At 43.5% G+C, this 20,888-nt stretch overlaps 1 long non-coding RNA gene across 1 annotated transcript in view; it reads right to left on the reverse strand.

Moving 5' to 3' along the window:
- LOC129045449 (uncharacterized) overlaps positions 1-20,186 on the reverse strand; it is a 33,538-nt gene extending 13,352 nt beyond the window's left edge. Inside the window, exons 1-2 of the long non-coding RNA XR_010411316.1 lie at positions 19,975-20,186; positions 14,425-14,598 (exon numbers count right to left, since the gene is read on the reverse strand). This is a non-coding gene — a long non-coding RNA (uncharacterized LOC129045449). The remainder of the gene's footprint in view (positions 1-14,424; positions 14,599-19,974) is intronic.
- Between the last annotated feature and the right edge of the window lie 702 nt (positions 20,187-20,888).

The following is a 20,888-nucleotide window of genomic DNA, read 5'->3' on the forward strand; positions in this document are numbered from 1 at the left end:
TGAGCTTGGAAGAACAATCTGCTTTAATTCCAGGAATTTGAAAAAATGCTTTGTAGTGAAGAACAGAATGTCGGTTTTGAAAGTAATTGGCATTTCCCCCCAAGCACAAATATTTTAAATATTAACATGAGTGAGATAACATGCAGAGGCAACTCCTTCAGCCCAAGTCCTCGTGACTACAGGAATCCATTCCTTCTCTTCTCTTTCCACGCTCTCCTGGGGCTTTCAGGGAGCTGCGACAAAAGCGGCAGGATTGCCAAGGTTTGAAAAATAAGCAACTTGGCTATCAGGTAAAAATATACAAAAGATATCCATACCCTCTATTTTTGTGTAGAGAGCAAGGAAATATTTTTTTATTAGAAAACTGGCAAGCAGAAAGCTGGTTGAGTGATGAAGGTTCCAACTGCGTGGCTAACCTGTTTAGCCAGGACCAGATGGTTCAGAGGGCTGGTAATGAGATCCAAAGTATTCTCTATCTAGGTCAGCGTTGAATCCAGCCTAGGTCACAAATAACAGAGTGGTTTGGCCAGATGTGTGTTCAGAAGCTGATGGAAATGAGAGTGTTCTGAGATACAGACATATCTGACTTTGGGTCTAATTTGTCTCCTTTTTGGGCAGGCTTTGGTCCTGAGTTCTCAGACGGGGTTGTGGAAGGAAAACTTTCTGTATAGAATAGATCTGCAATTGTGGTTCTTTCCCAAAAGATTACAGAATGTCATTGACTTTCCAGAACTTTAAAGAAAAACAGTGTCGGGGCCCCTGGGTGGCTCAGTTGGTTAAACTTTTGGCTCTTGATCTCAGTTCAGGTCTTGATCTCAGGGTCGTGAGTTCAAGCCCTGTATCGGGCTCCATGCTGGGCATGGAGCCTACTTAAAAATCTTTTTTTTTAATTTAAAAAAAGGTTAGAAAAAGAAAAACACAGTGTCTAGTATGAACCAGAATGCAGGAAATCCTCTCATACATGGTAGATGAGTGTAAATGATTACCACTTTTCTACAGATAAATTTTTTTTTTTAAAGATTCTATTTATTTTTTTGACAGAGAGAGAGACATAGCAAGAGCAGGAACACAAGCAGGGGGAGTGGGAGAGGGAGAAGCAGGCCCCCCGCAGAGCAGGGAGCCCGACGCGGGACTCGATCCCAGGACCCCAGGATCACGACCCGAGCCGAAGGCAGACGCCCAACGACTGAGCCACCCAGGCGCCCTCTACAGATAAATTTGACCATATATATCAAAAAACCCCAAAAGTTGCACAGTACTCCACTTCTAGGAATTTATTCTAAGGAAATAATCAAGGATGTGCCCTAAGATCTTATTTATATTAAAAATAAAGATAAAAATAATAACAATATTTTTTTTTTTAAATAGAGCAATGAACTAATCTTATTGCCCAACAGTAGGGGATTTTTAAAATGATGGTGTGATGCACTATCTTCAGCCATTAAGAACAATATTGCAGAAATGTATTTATTGACATAGAAAGACAAAAAGCTGGTTATAAAGTAGCCTGACCTCACTTTTGCTTCTCGAAAGCTTTTTTTCCACACATGCATATGCAGGTGCTTAGAAAGATGTATGAACAGTTGGTCACAGTAATCTCTGGGTAATAGAATAAGAGGCACATTTTCTTTCCTTCTTTGAGTTATTTCTGTTTTCTAAACTTTTTTATAATAAACAAGAATTTACTTTTATGTTTGCTGTTGAAAGGCTATTTAGAAACAGAAATTAAGACCTGTTCAGGACGATTCTCTGTAGTGGCCAAAAGGCAGGATGGTGGAGGTGTCATCCATGGAAGAAAAGAGGTATGGGAAAGGAACATGCAATGGACTCTGCGCTCTTTCAAGGGAGATGTGATGCTAAGGCACTGAGCCCCAAACTTGCATGGAATGACCCTGCCGTGGAATTGAAAAGAAACCTCTGTGGTCCTCCCACAGCAATGCAGGGCTGCCGGTGCACCTTAGAACTGCCAGGCTGCACCCAGTTAGCACCCTGAGAAGAAGCCTTCCGTGGGTGGGGGTGGACCCAGGTAGAGGCAAGGGGGAGGAGCAGCTCCTGGGCTGGAACAAAACCCAGGCCACTGGCAGCTTTCTTAAAAGTTACTCTTCTTGGCTTATTCCTCATTGATTTAAACATATAATTTCCTAATCCCTCAACAGCAGTCTTTGAAAGTATGGAAGGAACATCAAGAGAGAACATATAAACATCAAGAGAGAACGGAGCCAGCCAGCCAAAGGGGGATTTTTTTTTCCAGCTTTCCCACTCCGAGGTGTTTCCTTCTACCAACAGATGTCTCAGTGCCGGGGGAGCCCAGCTCTGGATCGACACTCCTTTTTCTTTGTCCCTCTGAGGTCTGGAATAAGTGTCCTCCCCCTCTTAGCACATGCGTGTCCTCAATTAAAGTGTGTACAGCAGCCCGATCTAGGATGGTAAATCCACCCTGGAATGCTCACATGAGCTCAAAAACCAAGCAAGGTGGCAACCCAACAGAGGGTTTTGAGCTTCCTGAGTAAAGGCAGGGCTGATGTGCACAGCTTTCCCCACGATGGGCTCCTGGGCTACGGCATAGCAGACTCAGGAGTTAGGAAGACACATGGTTCAGAGGTGACGGTGCCCAGAGCTGAAAGACCCACAATAGACCAACACAGGCATCCCAGGGGCCAGACTCTACTTAGCACCCTTGGGTGCTACAGAGGAAAGGCTTTGGAACCATACAAAGCTGATTCTGAAGAATTTGGAGGCCAATGGCACTGTTTCTGGAGCTGCTTGGGATAACTGACAAAACTCTTGGAGTCTTAGTACCTCTGTTTGTAAAGTGAAAATAACAAAACCCAGGGAAGTTGTAGGAATTAAAGGAGACAGTTAGGTCCGAGGGCCCGGAAGAGTCTCACAGAGATGTGCAGCACAGGGCTGAAGAAGACCTCCCAGAATCCTACCCTCTGAGTAGTCATCCTGGGAACAAAGACAGCTAATCATCTACCCCAATATCAGCCCTCCCTTCTTGGCCAGGCAACAGCTCCCTGGAATAAAGCTCGCGTGGCCCAGGCTCTCCTGTATCTAGCTGTGGTCATGAGAGATATTCCGGCCCGTGGGACACTCCATTTACATGGGAGAGTCATGCGCATCTGGGGTTTTGGGGAGGAGTGGGCCCTGCACCATGCCACGCCCACCCCCCCCCCCCCCCCATTCTCCTGGGCCAGAGCATCAACTAGATGGCTGAAGCTGAACAGTCAGATAATCATATTGGGCCGCGAGCCGAGGATGGCAGTGGTAAGGCAGAAGGAGCCTGAATCCCTAATAGTTTCCCAGAGCCACCACAGCAGCCCAGACACCCTAGCTCTGGATTCATTTCCAGGACTGAAAGATAAACTCCTGTGTTGTTTCAGCCACTACTGTTTTAGATTTTTCACTCCTACACGGACAGATCCAGTCCTAACTTAATCATCACTCGTGCTATATGTAAAGCTGTGAAAATAAAGGCTAGCGGCTGACCACCCTAAGAGTAGTCTTTCACGTTCATATAAGCCCCCCACCCCCAGAGCCTCTTATATCACGCAGTCCCTGACTGACCAGGCTCTCTTTTGTCTATAGCAAGTCACCACGCACCCAGAAGGGTTTCCCCGCTGATTCAAGGAACAGGGCTCCTCTGTGTGCAACCAGCACAAGAAGACCCCTGAGTCACTGAATCTATTTGAACACCAAAGACAGATTATGTTTACAGGAGCGAAAGCAAACGCTTATCCACCTATCCGCAGAGTGGGGGCAGGAGGCTATAGTATAGTATATTACAGTATGTAGTATAGCATTTAATATGATACTATATAACATAGTATTAAAGCTTTGAACTCCAACATTTCAGAGACATTGTTCAAGATCCAGAAAGACCTGCTGCTCATAAACTTTTAGGAATGATTTTTTTCCTTTAAACAGAAGATTTATTTTCATCTCCCCTTTCCCGTTTCTGTTTATTTTATAAGGGACCCCGATATGATACAACAAGTTTGTTTTGTACTAATTTTCTTTCCTAAAGACTTTTGTCTCTGATAGTGTTTTGTACCAAAAAAAAAAAAAAAGTGATTTTCTTGGCTATAGCTTCTTTGAGGTGGCTTATTTCCTCGCTAGAAAGAATTGCAGAGTTTATTTTGGTGGTTGCTTGGCTGGTTTGTTGGGGTTTTGTATGTGTGGTAAAATATACATAACATAAAATTTACCATTTTACCCACTTTTAACTGTACAGTTTCCTGGCATTAAGCACATTCACCTTGTGGTAAAACCATCACCACCACATATCTCCGCAATGTTTTCATTTTTGCAAACTGAAACTCCATACCCATTGAATAACTTCCCTCTCCTCCCCCCACCCCCTCGGCTCCTGGCAACCCCCATTCTACTTTCTGTCTGGATGAACTGACTTTTCTAGGAACCACCTGTAAGTGGAATCACACCATATTTGTCCTTTTGTGTCTGACTTATTTCACTTGGCATAATGTCTTCAAGGTTCATCCCTGATGTAGCATGTGTCAGAATTTCATTCCTTTCATTCCTTTTAAAGGTTGAACAAAAATACTCTGTTGGGTGGCTACACATTTTGTTCATTCACCCATTCATCTGTGATGGCCCCTTGGGTTGCTTCCACCTTTTGGCTATTGTGAATAATGCTGCTATGAACATGGGGATACAGAGTTCTGCTTTTGAGGACCCTCCATACTGTTAAGGATTGCTTCAGAAGAAGAGCATGAGGGTGTAGTTTTTCCAGGAGTGGTTCAAACGATGATTCCCAAACTGGATTATGCATCAGAATGACCTGGGGACTCTTACATGCAAATTCCTGAGCGCCCCATTTTCCAAGACTATTGAATGAGATTATCTGGGGGAGGAGCTGGGAATCTGTAATTTAACTCAAGTCCCCTATGCCACTCATCTCTGGAGTGCCTACGGGGCCGTCGGGGGCAGGGAGGAGGGGTCCAGCTGCCCGGCGGTGTCTACTACACACACCCAAAGGGAGACAAGCTTTGTTAGACACGGGTCCCACGCTGCTTTGCTCTCCACACGTGGTAGAAATTTCTTGTGAGAAAGAGAAGGAGTAACGAAAGCCATCTTCCTGTCTGGTGAGGAACCATAATAATAGCTCTCACTGCTCAGGACTCAGGGCTTACTGGCATGATCTTCCTTGTTAATCTCTCAAGAGTGGGCAGAGAAGATACCGCGGGGCATGTTTTTACACACTCTTCCTGAGACAGGATCTGATTGGCCCTGTTTTTCACTATCCAATATCGAGGGCTCTTATTTGACAGTGCCTTGGGTCAAGCTTTCTCATAGGTGGTTTGGCTTCCTTGCACCTAGCCTATCAGAGCCTTTACTAGGGATTCCCGATTCAGTGCTAGCTGTTGGTCTCTGCCAACAGCGTGCGCTTCCAGGAGTGTTTGTAAGGGTCTGTGGATCCTCCAGGACAGGCAAGGAACGTTGTGAGCATAGCTTTTCTCCTTTGAGCACCTGAATTTTTTTTTTTTTAATCAGGATTTTTTTTTTTTTAAGTTTCGTTTTGTAGTTTGCTACAACATCATTCGTATTGAGCTTAGAAAATTTGTAAACTATAGGAAAATAGAAGGAAGGAGGAAAAAAAATGTGGTCCTAATCCCACTTCCCAGAGTTTACCATTTTTGTGAATTCCTTCCTGTCTTTTTTCTCTGCATAGCATTTTCCCATGTTATTATAAACTATACATGCATTTCAGTGGGTGCATGGATCTACCATGGTTTACTCAATTCTTTCTTTACTTTTAAATATTTTTAGTTGTTTCCAACTTTTCTCTATTGAAAATGGTATTATAATGAACATCTTTAGACAGAAAGCCTCTTGCATTATTTTCCCTTACAGCAAAGGCCAAGAAATAGGATTATTAAGTCAAAATCATGAACATAGTAAGCCCTTTGATATATGTAGCCCATCTCATTTTTGAGAGGGTGGGTACCAAACTGCACAACCATGGGCAAATATAAAAATGGGCACCATTACCTAGATCCTAGTCTAGTTGTTGGACGCTGAATGATTTTGCCCTCAGGGAACATCTGACAATGTCTGGAGGCATTTTTGATTTTCACAATGGGAGGGATACTACTGGCATCTGTTGAGCAGAGGCCAAGGATACTGCTAAGCATCCTACAATGCACATTATAGCTATATACAACAAAGAATCATCTGGCCCAGAATGTCAATAGTGTCAAGGTTGAGAACGCAACTGGATTGTAACCATCACTCGGATCACAACCCATTCAGGGAGAAAAAGACAGAATCTTATCAGTTCAATTTCAGGGCCCAGCTGTCAGGTGCTATTGCTTCTGTCAGTGCTACATGATGTCAGTGATGAAAACCAGTCTAAACATCAGCTCAGTGTGTCCTTGTTCAAGATTGGCACACTGCTCCAGAATCAGATTTCACCTTGACCAACCCAGGGCACTACCTGAAGCACCTCTTACCCTGGGGCCCTGAGAATTCTTACTAGTCAGCTGCCCATGGCTCTCAGCCCAGACCACTGCCTCCCATCAAAAATGTTCCAATACAATTCAAAACAGGGGATCCATATGCTCTGATTTTGAGAAATTTTCTGGGATCCTATGCAAATTTACCCATACTTCATCCCTTCTCAAACCCACAGTAGCCCCTGTGCAATACACCCAAACCCTAGAACTTTGAAGACAGGGATTCAAGTCACAGATCTAATGTGTGGTAGAGACAGCTAACTCTTCGCAGTATCTATTCTCCTTTTCTTCCATGGTAATAGAATCTTCAGTGTTTAGCTGGTCAATGTCTTCTCAGAATAAACACCTCATTTCCTAGACTTTCTTGCAGCTATCCAATGGCTTGTAAGTGGAAGTGTTGAGTGTGACTTCTGGTGGCATCCTGTCAGAGGCAATGCACCCTTTTTTACTGATGGCGTAAATAAATGTGGATATGCTGGCTTGATCTAAAGCAGCCATCTTAGACCAAGAGGTGGAAGTCAAGTTTGGAGGATGTCAGAGCAACAAGATAGAAGGAGCCTGGGTCCTTGATGATGATGGAGTTACTGTGCCAACCCTGTACTCTTTACCACCAGGCTTCACTATGTTGGAGAGAAACAACCCATGTTTAATTTAAACCACTGTTATTTTGGTCTCTGTTACAGCTGAACCTAATCCTAAGTGACACGTAATCCAACGTCCTCATTTGAAAGATAAAAATGCAGGTCTGAATGGACTATATCAGGCTTGGTTCATTGTGCCTTTTCTGCCAGCTGTCTGGGAGTTTGCTGAATAAGAAAAAAAAAATGAATCATTTGAAAGAAATGGTGTATTTTGGGATACTTTATGAGATTGATAACACAAGAGAAGATAAAAGACTTGAATTTGGAGGAAAGCAAAGGCTTCAGAATATGTGAGATGAGATTTGGGGCACAGTAAGCAAAGAGAAAATAAAGCGTCAGCCCTGATTTTTCAGGGTTAGATCTCCTGAATCTAGGAGTAGTTAAAACTCTAACGACACTCTTGTTGATGTAATGATCCGTTTTTAGCAGTCAGCATGTCTGAATGCAGAGACTGTTTATAGAGCAGCGTAATTAATAGATACTTCATGGAAGTGATTGTTGCTGGTTCAATTATTCTTTAAGAGATTGGACAGATCAAGAGACTGCTCTGGCAAGAGAATCACCCTTTCTTTTCTCCCCTTCAAGATAAGTGAGCACTCATAATTTATTAAAATTATCCCTTTGGTTTCATTTCACTCACAAAGGAAATGTATGCAGCTTCTTAAAATATACAGATTTATTTCTCCTAGAGTCTAGCAGGTAAAGAGAAAGATAATCGGCATCCTATTGAGTTAGAAGAAAGCTGTGTCTGCACATTGCCTAAGCAACCAGTCGCTCAGGACAATTCTGCCAAAACACCCGTCGACTCTGTGAAAAATCCATCAGCCTGGTTATGTGACATCCCACAGCCCTCTGTTTGCCCTTACCAGATCGAGTAGCTGAATTTCTTATTTTCTATTGCCTCTATTGGCTTCCTAAAGACACTGCTGCAGGTAAAGCTTTGACTTCACAGAGGAAGTCATCTATCTTTAAAACTCCCCACAGGGTGACTTCCCTCCTGACCATCAGAAAATGCTCTGCAGAAATAAGCTTCCATTGCCCACTGGAGCTTGAAGAGTCAAGTGAAACCTAGTTCCTGGGACAAACAGAAACAATTAGAAAGAGGGCCATTAATTGGCCTTCCCCCTTTTCTTCTTCTCTGTGCCCAGAAAATGGTTTTTCTTGGCTCTAGGACTAAGTGGAGTGAACACCTGGTCCAGATTTGCTTGGACCCTTCTTCTCTAAGCAACTAATTCTTGATGGAAAATATGCTTATATCACGTAGGCCCACACCAAAGAGAAGGAAAAGCCTCCATTTATCCTGTCTCTTTGATTTCATTTCAGCCTCTGGAGGCAAAGTCAGCCCAGGCAAGCCTCACGCAGTACTTCACGGCACAGAAAACTGTTGGGTCTGGCCGGCTGCACTGTTATAATAGAGCGACAGAACCTTGCTTGGCAGCAGCCTTTTGAGCAAGTTACTGTGCCTCTGAAGGCTGCTTGCATCACAAAAGAGTATCTGAGCTGCACCAAGATTCAACCTCTCAAACTTGTGGGTGAGCCACCCTGTGTACATCCACCTTTCTATGCAGTTACTCTTCTCATCTGTGACTGGCCTACTTTCATATCTACTTCTCTCATTCTCCTTAGTCTAGCCAGTTCCAGCTTCACATGAGCTGCCACACCCTGGTTCTATCTGCTAGTTCAACCCCTCACTTCAACCAATGCTGTGCCGGAGCCAGCTCCCATTGGCTTAAGAAAGCCAGTTGTGCATAGCTCTTCATAATGCCATGTTCAATAGCATCACATTGGTAGCTGGAAATCAGGCATGGTAAGGGTAATAACATCACAGAAATCAGCAAAATCTATAAGAACTTCCCCACCCTGACCCAGAAAGCCGATTAAACGTTTGCCACCATGTGCTGGATCTATCGCTTTTGAAAAGGGGTAAATATGTGTCCATTTATCATAGTCAATGTAAATAATACACTACATTAAAAAATAATTTAAAAAATAAAGAATATTAGGCCAACCTTAACTGGATTCTGGTTTGAACCAACTAAATGTAAAAGGATATTTGGAAAAATTTGAAACCAAATATAGATAATATTAAAGAACTCATGTTAATTTTTTAGGCATAAAAATATTATGGAAGAATAGAGGGGCACTTCCTCAACCTGATAAAGAACATCTACAAAAAACCTATAGATAACTTCATTACTTGAGAGAAACTAAAAGCTTTCCCACTAAGGTCATGAATGAGGCAAAGATGTTCCCTCTTCTTTTCAGCATTGTACAAGAAGTCCTAGCTAATGTAATAAGATAAGAAAATGAAACACAAAGGATACAGATTGGGATAGAAGAAATAAAGTTGTCTTTGTTTACAGACAACATGGCTGTCTATGTAGAAAATCTGAAAGAATCAACAGTAACAACAAAACCTCCTGGAACTAATAAGCTATTATAGCAGGGTTGCAGGATATAAGATTAACATTCAAAAGTCTATCGCTTTTCTATACAGCAGCAATGAACAAGTGGAATTTGAAATTAAAAACATATTACCTGGGGCGCCTGGGTGGCTCAGATGGTAAAGCATCTGCCTTTGGCTCAGGTTGTGATCCCAGGGTCCTGGGATCGAGCCCCGCATCGGGCTCCCTGCTCGGCGGGGAACCTGCTTTTCCCTCTCCCTCTGCTGCTCCCCCTGTTTGTGCTCTCTCGCTCTGTCTAATAAATAAATAAAATCTTTGAAAAAAAACCATATTACTTATGTCAACTATACTTAAAAAAATATTTTGAAAACCACATCATTTACATTAGCACCTCCCAAAATAAAATACTTAGGTATAAATCTAAAAAATATGTACAAGATCTATATATGAGGAAAACTACAAGACTCTGATGAAAGAAATCAAAGAACTAAATAAATAGAGAGATGCCCATGGATAAAAAGACTCAATATTGTCAAGATGCCCATTTTTCTCAACTTGATCTATAGATTCAATGCAATCCCAATCAAAGTCCCAGCAAGTTATTTTGTGGATATCAACAAACTGATTCTAAAGTGTATGTGGAAAGGCAAAAGACCTAGAATAGTAACACAATATTGCAGGAGAACAAACTCAGAGAATTGAAATTACCTGACTTCAAGGCTTACGATAAAGACACAGTAATCAAGATTGTGTGATTAGACAAAAATAGACAAAAGAATAGACAAATAGATCAATGGTACAGAATAAATAGTCCAGAAATGGACCCCCATAAATATAGTCAACTGATCTTTGACAAAGTGGCAAAGGCACTTTGCAGGAAAAAAGTCATTTCAATGAATGGTGCTGGAACAATCAGACATCCATATTCAAGAAAAATGTATCTAAACACAGACCTTATGCCCTTTGCAAATTAACTCGACATGGATCACAGACCTCAATGTAAAATGCAAAGCTATAAAACTCCAAGCAGCTAACACAGGAGAAAATCTAAATGATTTTGGGTATGGCGATGACTTTTAATGAGATGCCTTATAAATGAGAAGCTGAACCTCATTAAAATTAAAACCTTCTGCTCTGCAAAAGACTCTGTCAAGAGAGTAAGAAGACAAGCCACAGACTTGGGAGAAAACTTTTGCAAAAGACTTATCTGATGAAGGACTGCTATCCGAAATGAAGAATTCTTAAGACTCAACAATGAGAAAATGAACAATCTGATTTTTAAAATGAGGAAAAGATCTTAACAGACACTAAAGAAGATATACAGATGGCAAGTAAGCATATGAAAAGATGCTCAACATCATATAATCATTAAGTAATTGCAAGTTAAAACAACAATGAAATACCACTACACACATACATAAAAGAATGGCCAAAACCCCAAACATTGACAACACTAAATGCTGTCAAGGATGTGGAACAACAGGAATTCTCACTCATTGCTGGTGAGAATACAAAATGGTACAGCCACTTTGGAAGATAGTTTGGCAGTTTCTTACAAAACTGAACGTATTCTCACCATACAATCCAGCAGCTGTGCTCTTTGGTATTTACCCAAGTTAGGTGAAAAGATATGTCCACACAAAAGTATGCACATGGATATTTATAGTAGCTTTATTCAAAATTGCCTAAACTTGGAAACAACCGTCCTTTAGTAGGTGAAGGGATAAATAAACTGAGGTGCATCTAGACAATGGAATATTATTCAGCGCTAAAAAGAAATGAACTATTAAGCCATGAGAATATATGGAGAGACCTTAATGCATATTACAAAGTGAAAGAATCTAATCTAAAAAGGCTACATACCATATAATTACAACTATATGATGCTCTGGAAAAGGCAAAACTATGGAGACAGTAAAAATATCAGTGGTTGCCAAAGGTTAGGGGGTTAGACAAATAGGCTGAGCACACAGGATTTTTAGGGCAGTGAAACTATTTTGCATAATGGTATAATGGTGGATATATGTCATTATACACTTATCAAAACAATAGAACGTACAACACCAAAAGTGAATTCTAACGTAAACTATGGATTTTGGGTGATCATGATGTGTCACGTAGGATCATCAACTGTCACAAATGTACCACTCTAGCGACAGATATTCATAATGGAGCAGTCTATACGTGTGTGGGGACAGGGGGCATATGGGAAATCTCTGCACTTCCCACTCAATTTTGCTGGAAATCTAAAACTGCTCTAAAAAATAAAGTCCACTTTTAAAGAAATGGTATTCTGGTTATGTAGGGAATTGTTTCTGTAGTTTAAAGAAGTATTGAGGGATTAAATGCCATAATGTCTATAATTTACTTTAAAAACATGTCAGAAGAAGAAACAAAGCAAATATGGAAAAATGTTAACAATTGTTAAATCTCAAGGACAGATGTAGGGAGGTTCTTGCTACTATTCTCCATTTCTGTATTTTTGAAATTTTTCATAATAATAATTTTAAAAGAACTTCCAGCCATGAAAGCTATGAGTTTGGGCAATCTCAAGTAGAACCATTCATATCCGTCCCCTACAATCTGGGCCTGGGTTACTCGAAAAGTTGTAAACCTACTGGGTTGTGATCGTCCCAGTGAAAGCCTGTATAGCACACGCTTGGATTAGGCCGAGTTGGCCGCTGGCCAGGGCTCTGCCTGCCCCTGTGAGCACGCGGGACGGGGCTGGGGTTAAGTCTGCAGAGGGCAGAATGAGGCAGCCACTGACTAGCTGGCATTTTGGGCTTTCCCAGTCAGGCTGGAGGCAGATGCGTGCAGTACACTTTTCACTATTTAACACTTGTGCTTTTTGTAATTGTATAGACTGACTGAAAACAACTGTTTTTCAATAACCCTCCTAGGAAACCCCCTCCCCATTTTATTCAATTAAATGTTTTAGTTTCCACGAACTGCATTTAGCATGGTTATACAATTCTCTGAGCGGCAAATACCGTTTAATCAAAATAATATTTTATTTTTAAAGATTTTACCCATTTATTTGACAAAGAGAGAGGGAACACAAGAGACAGCAAGAGAGGGAACACAAGCAGGGGGAGTGGGAGAGGGAGAAGAAGGCTTCCTGCGGAGCAGGGACACCGATGCGGGGCTTGATTCCAGGACGCCGGGATCACGACCCGAGCCGAAGGCAGAAGCCTAATGACTGAGCCACCCAGGCGCCCCTCAAAATAATATTTTAAAATATCTATTTTCTTGTACTGATGACTCCCCCTTTTCTTCCAAGGGCCTTGGGGAGTTTTAGGGATCTTATAAATGCAAAGAAAAAGAGTTCACATTTAGCTTCTAGCATCCAAACTAGGATTTTATTTTTTTGGAAAGATTTTATTTAATTATTTATTTTAGATCAAGAGAACATGCAGTGCAAGTGGGGGGGGGCGGGGGGTTGGAGTGGAGTGGGAGGGAGAGGGATAAGCAGACTCCATGCTGAGCAAGGAGCAGGTCGCAGGGCTCAATCCCATGACTGGGAGATCATGACCTAAGCCGAAACTGACTGAGCCACCCAGGTGCCCCAAAACTAGGATTTTAAAACAAGAAGTGTCTTTAGGGAAAAAGTTTTGTAAGTCCTTCTATCCCTACTCTTTAGGGAGAATGGCAGTCCTGGTGGAACTGGGGGTGACCCCAGCCTTTTAGGTCACAGAGTCCTATTCAATCAGGAAGAGGAAGGGGGCCAGGGAGGGAGACACCAGTGTCGGGTATATGTCCTAAACACTGTCTCTGGGCTCACGTAGAGTGTCAGATGAATGGAGAGAAACTGGGGGCACCACTTCTGCCCATGTCTTATTTGGGACCCTGGGAGGAGCTTACCTCATGACCTCCCCACACCAACCTTCCACGGGAAGCTACATCAGAGAACACTCAGAGGCACATGTGATCTAGCAGGAGGAGTTTGGCTCTTATGTGATGGAAGGTACCCCACAGTCCCCATGTACCCTCTCAGGGGAAACGAAGCTGAATTGAGAGGCACTGGGCCTGCCGGCAGCCCCCTGGTGAAGGTGAGGTGGCCCTAGAGCAGAGGAGAGTGGGACAGACACTCAGAAGACTCTGGTGCCAGCAGAAGCAACAGTGGGTCTAGTCAACCTGAGAGAGACCAGTCTGTGAGTGACAGCAGAAACACCAATAGGACATGCAGACCCAGTGGTCACCATCCACACAGCAATCCCAGCCCGCTGCTCCATGGCTGAGACTGGCCCTCACATCTATCCAACCACCCCACCCTCCCTCTGATACCACAGGGTCCTGTAAAATATAGCCCTCTCCCCAGTATTTACACATCACCTCAGAGGAGCAGAAAGTAGAGCACTTTCCCCCAAAGACCTAGACTGTGTCAACGACTGCATTTAACCAAGCGCACTGGACCTATGTAAGCATGAGCTGCTCCTGCCCCTTCCTCCTTCTACCCAACAGGGCGGGCTCTTCTGACAAAGACTGAAGGAACTATAGTTCCTTTGCTCATCTGAATGCAACGTGAGAAGATCCAAATCATGCTACAGCCAAAGTTTGTTCTGTGGCACATCCTTCTCCCGAGATGCTCACGACAAGAGTCTCATGACCAAATAAGTCTGGGAACACCTCTATCCTGAATGCCCTGACACACTTTGACATATTGAGGGTTCTGAAGGTTTCACAGTGAAAAGCCTGTTGAATCTTTGTTGATCTCAGCACCATGCTTGGCCCCCACTCCTTCCCTTTGGATAACCTCCATTAATGTCCCAAAGTACATGTGTTCCCATGAACACGCTAAAACCTTGTTCAGTGGAAAAGAAAGTTTGCTGGGCTCACCTATGGAAAACCACATTTAGGCTCCAATGGGCAGCGGCGGTGGGGGGGGGTGTTATTTTCACTTACCTCCTTGCAGAAGAAATGTAGCACCTCCCAAGCAGTTCCCAGGTGGCTCAGGCACATGATGCAGACACTTTCCAGCATTTCCAGCCCCTTGTCAACAGGCACATTTGTGTGATTAGGGTCAGGTATATCCTGCATGCAGGACTTGACTCTAGCTGATTCATGGTTTTCATTTTGCTGCCAGAGACAAGTTGTTAAAATGCAAACACATATTTTTAGTTTTCCTTCACCAACCATCGACTGAAGTGGAAAGAACACTGGATTAAGTGAGGAGTGTAGAAAAACCTGGGTTTGAAGCTCTGCCCATGCACCAGTGGACAACCAGCCCAGTTCAAGTGTCAACAAAACCATCAAAGGCAAATGGAAGTGGACTTGGACACTTCACTGAAAACCCTCCCAGGACAGGATGTGGGCTTCCCAAATTCCTTGGGCATTCCTACATGTCACTCCCATGGCCTCCTTGCCATCTTAGCCCTCCCTGTGTTTGTCCCTCAGACTAAGACCTAAGCAGTCCTGGATTGTATCTGGTGTTTCTGGGGCCTCCTAAGAGCCCATGTCCTAACTCCCATCCCCTTCCCCTTGGCCAGCTTTTGATTTAGGGCTTTTTCCCTCTTCCCTGCTGTGGCCTGATGACTTCAGCTGAACCATAATGCTGAGAGCAGATAGTCTGTAGCCTTGGACATCCCATAGAGCCTTAGATTTGTTCCATAATGACATTAGTAAAAGCTACCTGTTTTGTCTGCCTTGCAGGGCTGTTAAGAGATCAAAGGAATAGGGTGCCTGGGTGGCTCAGGTGGTTAAGCGTCTGCCTTCGGCTCAGGTCATGATCCCAGGGTCCTGGGATCGAGTCCCACATCAGGCTCCCTGCTCCTTGGAAGCCTGCTTCTCCCTCTGCCTCTCTCTCTCTGTCTCTCTGTCTCTCATGAATAAATAAATAAAATCTTAAAAAAAAAATCAAAGGAATAAAAATCTACCTAAGTCTGAGGTTTACTGGAAAGCCCAATACAAATGTCCCTTGTTATTATCTATTTTTATATAATTTAATTTTTGATGTTACACAGTATCTTTAGTGACTCTCCAAACAGCCAGTGTTGTTATCTGTTTTCTCATCTAAGAAAACAAAAGGTTTAGTGAAATATTTTTCTACTCAGAAAAATCTTAAATACAGAAGGAGGGAGTCAGTGGCCTCAGATCCATACCACAAAACACCCCTGTGAAGAGGACGCTAGGGCCTGCACAGACAGGTGCCTCCTAGACCATGTTCCTGCGCTAGTCGTTAGCTACAGATCCAGTTCCTGTTCATTTGGGAACTGCTGACACTGAATTTTCACTGGCTTCGATTTTCTGTTGGCCTTCATTACTTCCTTCCTCCCTCCCTGGCTTCCAAGCTTTTGTGATGTTGAAACCTTTGGCACACAGGGCTGCTGACATACCTTTTGTACACCAAGCTGTTGTGCTCTACTTTTAGAAGTAAACACAATCACATGTTGTTTTAAGGAGCTTCTGGAAACCTCTGGGGGAACAGATTCTGTCCAGCTCCGACAGATTTTGAACAGAAAATTTCCAGTTCTTCTAACTTCCCCACGTATTAGTGGAATATCTGCTCCAGGTCCGAGTATCAACAAAACCATCAAAGGCAAATGGGAGCCAAGCCCTGGACTCTTCACCACTTTCTTCACACAGAATGTGGGCTCAGATATTCTGAACCAATCACATTTCTGGCAGCACCATCAAAACTCTCAACCTAAAATCAGTCTTGGGGAAACTGAAGTAAGGGCAAAACCCCTGGAGAATACTATTAAAGCACTGAAGGTGAAGGGGATACATTTTAATACCCCAACAAATCTCCCCTTAGATTAATTCTGAGCCAAATGAATCATGGCTGCACTGGATTTCTAGCCGAATCGGTTTCCCCACTCCAGTGCTGCAGTCCTCAGAGAGACATTGACCAACAGGAATGATTCCAGGGATGAGGGCCAAGGTAGCTCTTCACCCTGTTGGCAAGTGAGGGGGCTCCCTAAGGCAATCAGAGCCTGAACCTGAGTGGAAAACTCCATAACCCCCAATATTTGATTATCTTCTTGTTCCTGCGTAATTATAAGGTTAGATTCTATTTGGCAAAGCCTGTCATCTAGTCCACCTTGGAATTTCCAGTTGTAAGACATTGGAATGCCCCAGGGGATTCACAAATCCTCACTTCCTCCCTTTCCAAAAGGTGAGATTTTGAAATCCTTATCAACTCTCATGTGTGGGGTGTGCTCAGGTACAACATTTTCTGTTTACAACCATTCTCTGGTAAAGCTTCACTACAATCCCACAAGGATAGGGCAAGTATTACCAGTCTCATCTTATGGTTGAACAAACTAAGGGTTGGAGAGTTTGAGGAGGTTCCCCATTGTTCCTACTGTTCGTAATGACAGAGCTACCAAGTCTCATGTTCTTTCTTTTCATTCAGAAGCTTCTTAACCTAGGCCTTTTGTCTGGCTTCAAGAGATTGCCTAGAAAAATTTACATGTACATGCATTTTTCTAGAAAGGGGGTCTATAGCTGTCATGGGATTTCCAAAGAGATCCAAGATTCAAAAATGGTTAAGAACACACTGACTGTCTTGTTTGGCATAGAGAAGGTGTTCAACATTTGCATGCTGAATTGAATTGAGGATAATTGGGGTTGGGGAGATGGGCCTCAGAAGGGTAGCACTCTGTTTATCCAGAAGAGTGCCCTGTGGGGAAGGACTCCTGAGTTGCCACAGTTGAGTTCCTGGTCATGGTAATTCAGAGAACACATTGCAGAAGTTGGGGAGCAGGCCAGGACAATTTCCTGATGCATATATAGCCCAGAACCCAGGACCAACTCAGCTCACCTGTGGAGGACATATTCCTAAAGAAGTTTATCGTGAGAACACTGTTGAAAGAGAGAGAAATCGCCAACCCTTCCCCTGGACTTGGAGTGTGGTGGCCAGTTTAGGGGTTCTTTGGTCTTCTAGGACTTCTCTAGAAACAAAGAAATGAAACCTGCCCCAGGGGATTCCTGCCTTCAGCTGGCCCAAGGCTCATTACAAAGTGAGACAAGGGCAGAGTTGAGCTTCCCAACCTCATGCAGAGAAGATAAATGAATATGGGGCTTTGGCAGAGAGCTGAAACAAATGTGGAGATCAAGGAGCATCACTGTCAAGCCAGTTGTCCTCTTGGCAATTGGACCAGCTTTAACTCTACTCATTTGGGCATCTTAAAAACCTAGACATGTATGATGGTTTGGCATCCCTTCAGAGACATGAAGTAAAATCAGGACATTTTTGTCCTAACAACAGAATATTATATCCCCTCTTGGCTAGCAGGACACGTGCTGTTAGAATGTGTAAAATCTGATGAACTTGGTTAGTAGGAAACAAGCATAAGAACCCTAAGTCAGCCTTCCAGTTTGGGCTATTTTGGTCTTTGTGTTTCACAGGATGTGTTTAGAGGAGAGATTTCCGTGACCACTGAAACACAGAGAAACTCGGTGCCTAAAGAAGAATGAGGGGAAACAAGAGCCTGCGTGTGTGTCCCCTGGTAAACAATGAGGCCGGAAGCATCCATCTGGAATGCAGTCAAAACAAGCAGCCGCCTGCTGAAATGCTGGGTACCCGTGTTCTCAAAATGGAACGGCTCCTTAACAAAACTTTGCTGGGGAACAGATATAAAAGGATGGGTGTGGTAAGGAGCTGTATGGGAAAAAGTTGGGAGCAAAGATTTTTTTAGCAGCCAAATAGTATGTGTTTGTGCAGGAGAGACAGAGAGAGGCAGAGAGGGAAAGAGGGGGAGAGAGAGAGAGAGAGAGAAAGAGAAGAGCAGAGAAACCGAGATTCAGTTGTTAGAAATGCTCTACGATTAAAATTCAGCCCACAATTCATCTCAGTCCCTTTCAGTGGAGTCCTGGCACTACACTCGGGTTGTGGCAGCTCCTTGAGGGATCCTGAGTATAAATATAGCCTGGGAAGAAATATATGATATGTTTCAAGATCCTTGAATTCGTCTTAATCAAGTTACAATGATGGGGGAGAGGTTCAAGCAGCAGTGCTGGCATTATTTTAATTCACCTAGTGGAAAATTACTGAAGCATATTTCATATAATTAGGGTCAAGAATGGATTTGGCATCATTTGAGGCAAAGGCCCCAAACACAAAGCCGATTCAGCTGGCATGGTTTCTAGCCTAGAGAACAGAGAGTCTGGCAACAATTAACCAGGCAAGAGGAAATAGTAGAGAGACCACTGTTTGGCCACCCTCTGCACAGACCAGGGCAAAGAATTATGGAACTCCAGCAATTAGCAGTATAACGGACCCACTGGAACACAGCAACATGCTGTGAGTAATGGCTTGTGCCTAGAACATCTCAGGAAGTTTTATGAATGTTAATTTAGTTGTGCAATAGTCCAGGAAAGTAAGTGGTCCTTGTTTTGCAAACACTAGGCTTGCTGGGAGCTGGGTCCCCCAGAGACTCACAGGTGTCCTGGGGTGAGTTGACCCTAGATCCTGAGGCTGATAGATTAAAAAAAAAGAAGAAAAGAAGTAAACCTATATTGTTAACCACATGGCTGATGAACAAAAACTAGATTTGGAACAGAACCAGGACGCTCAGCACAGATGCTTCCATTCAGGACCAAAAAAGAGTTGTCCTGAGCCTTAAAGCTGTCAGCTGTGTGCAAGAAAGGATGACAGTGAAATCCCCAAACCAGGCTCATGGCATTCTTAGGCCATAAGTGTCCAATGATCTGGCTGCCAGTGTGGGGGAAGTCTGGGGTTCAAGTGTGGCTACATCTTGGCTTGCTGGTGGATGCTACGAAGTCAGAACCAAAAGGCACACACAACATCATTGTGATTACTTTGCTTCCCCCTTAGGCTGCTCCCAGTAGATGCCTTGGGGATAGGACCAGTAGGCTTGTCTCTGGGCAGATTCCAAGAGGAGTATTGGGAAGCAAAGTACAAATTCTATTATACACAGCAGAGCACATAAATCGGTAGATAGAAAATGTAAGCCTCACAGAGGTGACCTTATGTAAGAGAGGCTTGAACAAGATGGAAGTTACTTCTCTCTCCTGTAACAACTTGGACATCAGCAGTCCAGGGCAAGTCTGATGGTTATGGTGGAGGGACCCAGTCTCCTTCAATCTTGTTCTCTGCTGTCCCTAAGGTATTCCCTTCATCTACATGGTTCAAGATGACTCATCACCACCATGTGCTCATTCCAGCAGCAAAGAAGAGCAGGACACTCCTCTACCCAATAGGAGAACAGTCTGGATGTTCCGCACATCCCTTCCCAGTGGTCCGGAAACAGTCCTGTGGCCACACCTACCCGCAAGGATGACTGGAAAATGTAATTTTTTTCCTGAGTTGCCATGCACCCAGCCAAGAATTGCATTTCTTTGGAAGCAGGAAAGAGGCAGTCTGAGGGCATAGGGGGTGATGGCAGTCAAATCTATGGCTCCCTGTTAGAAGTCTCCCACCCCATGCTCCATCATCAGTTGCCCCTCCTCTCCCTCCTCTCCCTTCACCACCTGTGCCCCACACAGCACCTCGACTTCCTCTTTGTCGCATCCTCTTCCTCCTGGGCTCCACGGTCCCACTCAGAACTCTCTTTTTGTCCTCCTCTTTTCATATTCTCTTCTTCACACGAACTGGACAGGCTTAAAAATAAGGAAAGACAAAGTCACATCTCTCATGAACATCTGGCAAGCATTTTTTTCTGGATGTAACTCCATGTATTATGTTGACCACTTTAAACAGTTACTTCCCTAAATATAGTGGAGGCCTTCCATAAATAGGAAGTGGCTCTAACATTGTTTATACTACATGGGCTCAAAAACACTAAATAAGTTTCAAACACACAATACACTAAATACATTTCAAATACACTTCTCTCTTCGTTCTAGCTGGTGGAGACATGGATGGACACATGTAAGAGACAGAAAAGGAAAGGGATGATGGCCAGACCATGTATGACAATAGGACTCTGACTCCCATAAGAAGCCCAGGGAGCCAAACCACAACCTCTGCAGCAATTGGCCCAGAACAGAGTCAGGGCTTGGTCAGTAGCTGCCAGCTTCCCTATTTTTTTTTTTTTTTTTTTTTTTTTGCCACCACTGCTGCTACAGCCTGCTTCTAATTCAAGGCCAACCAGAGGAGCCAAATATCAAATACGTTCCCCTAACCAATCGCATAGGATGCTCTGCTTCTAGTTTATGGGCCTCTGGCTCATCCATGTCTCCTGCTTCCAGCCTCTAATCAGAGGACTCCTGAAGCCATGGCTTTTCTCCCCTGTAAAGCTCTCCCACCCTTCTGTCTGCCTTGGAGTCCCTACCAAAGGCAAGTGCTAACTCCCTTGCTAGGGTAAGTTCTGGATAAATAGTCTCTGCTTGTACCTGTTTGTTTATCTTATTCATTTATTTTCACACTTGTAAAAAACTCACTGAGCTGAACATTTAAGACC

Source organism: Mirounga angustirostris, unplaced genomic scaffold (assembly GCF_029215605.1).
Source record: "Mirounga angustirostris isolate CCGP_5_RB_7025 unplaced genomic scaffold, mMirAng1.0.hap1 SCAF_1, whole genome shotgun sequence".
Lineage (NCBI taxonomy): Eukaryota > Metazoa > Chordata > Mammalia > Carnivora > Phocidae > Mirounga > Mirounga angustirostris.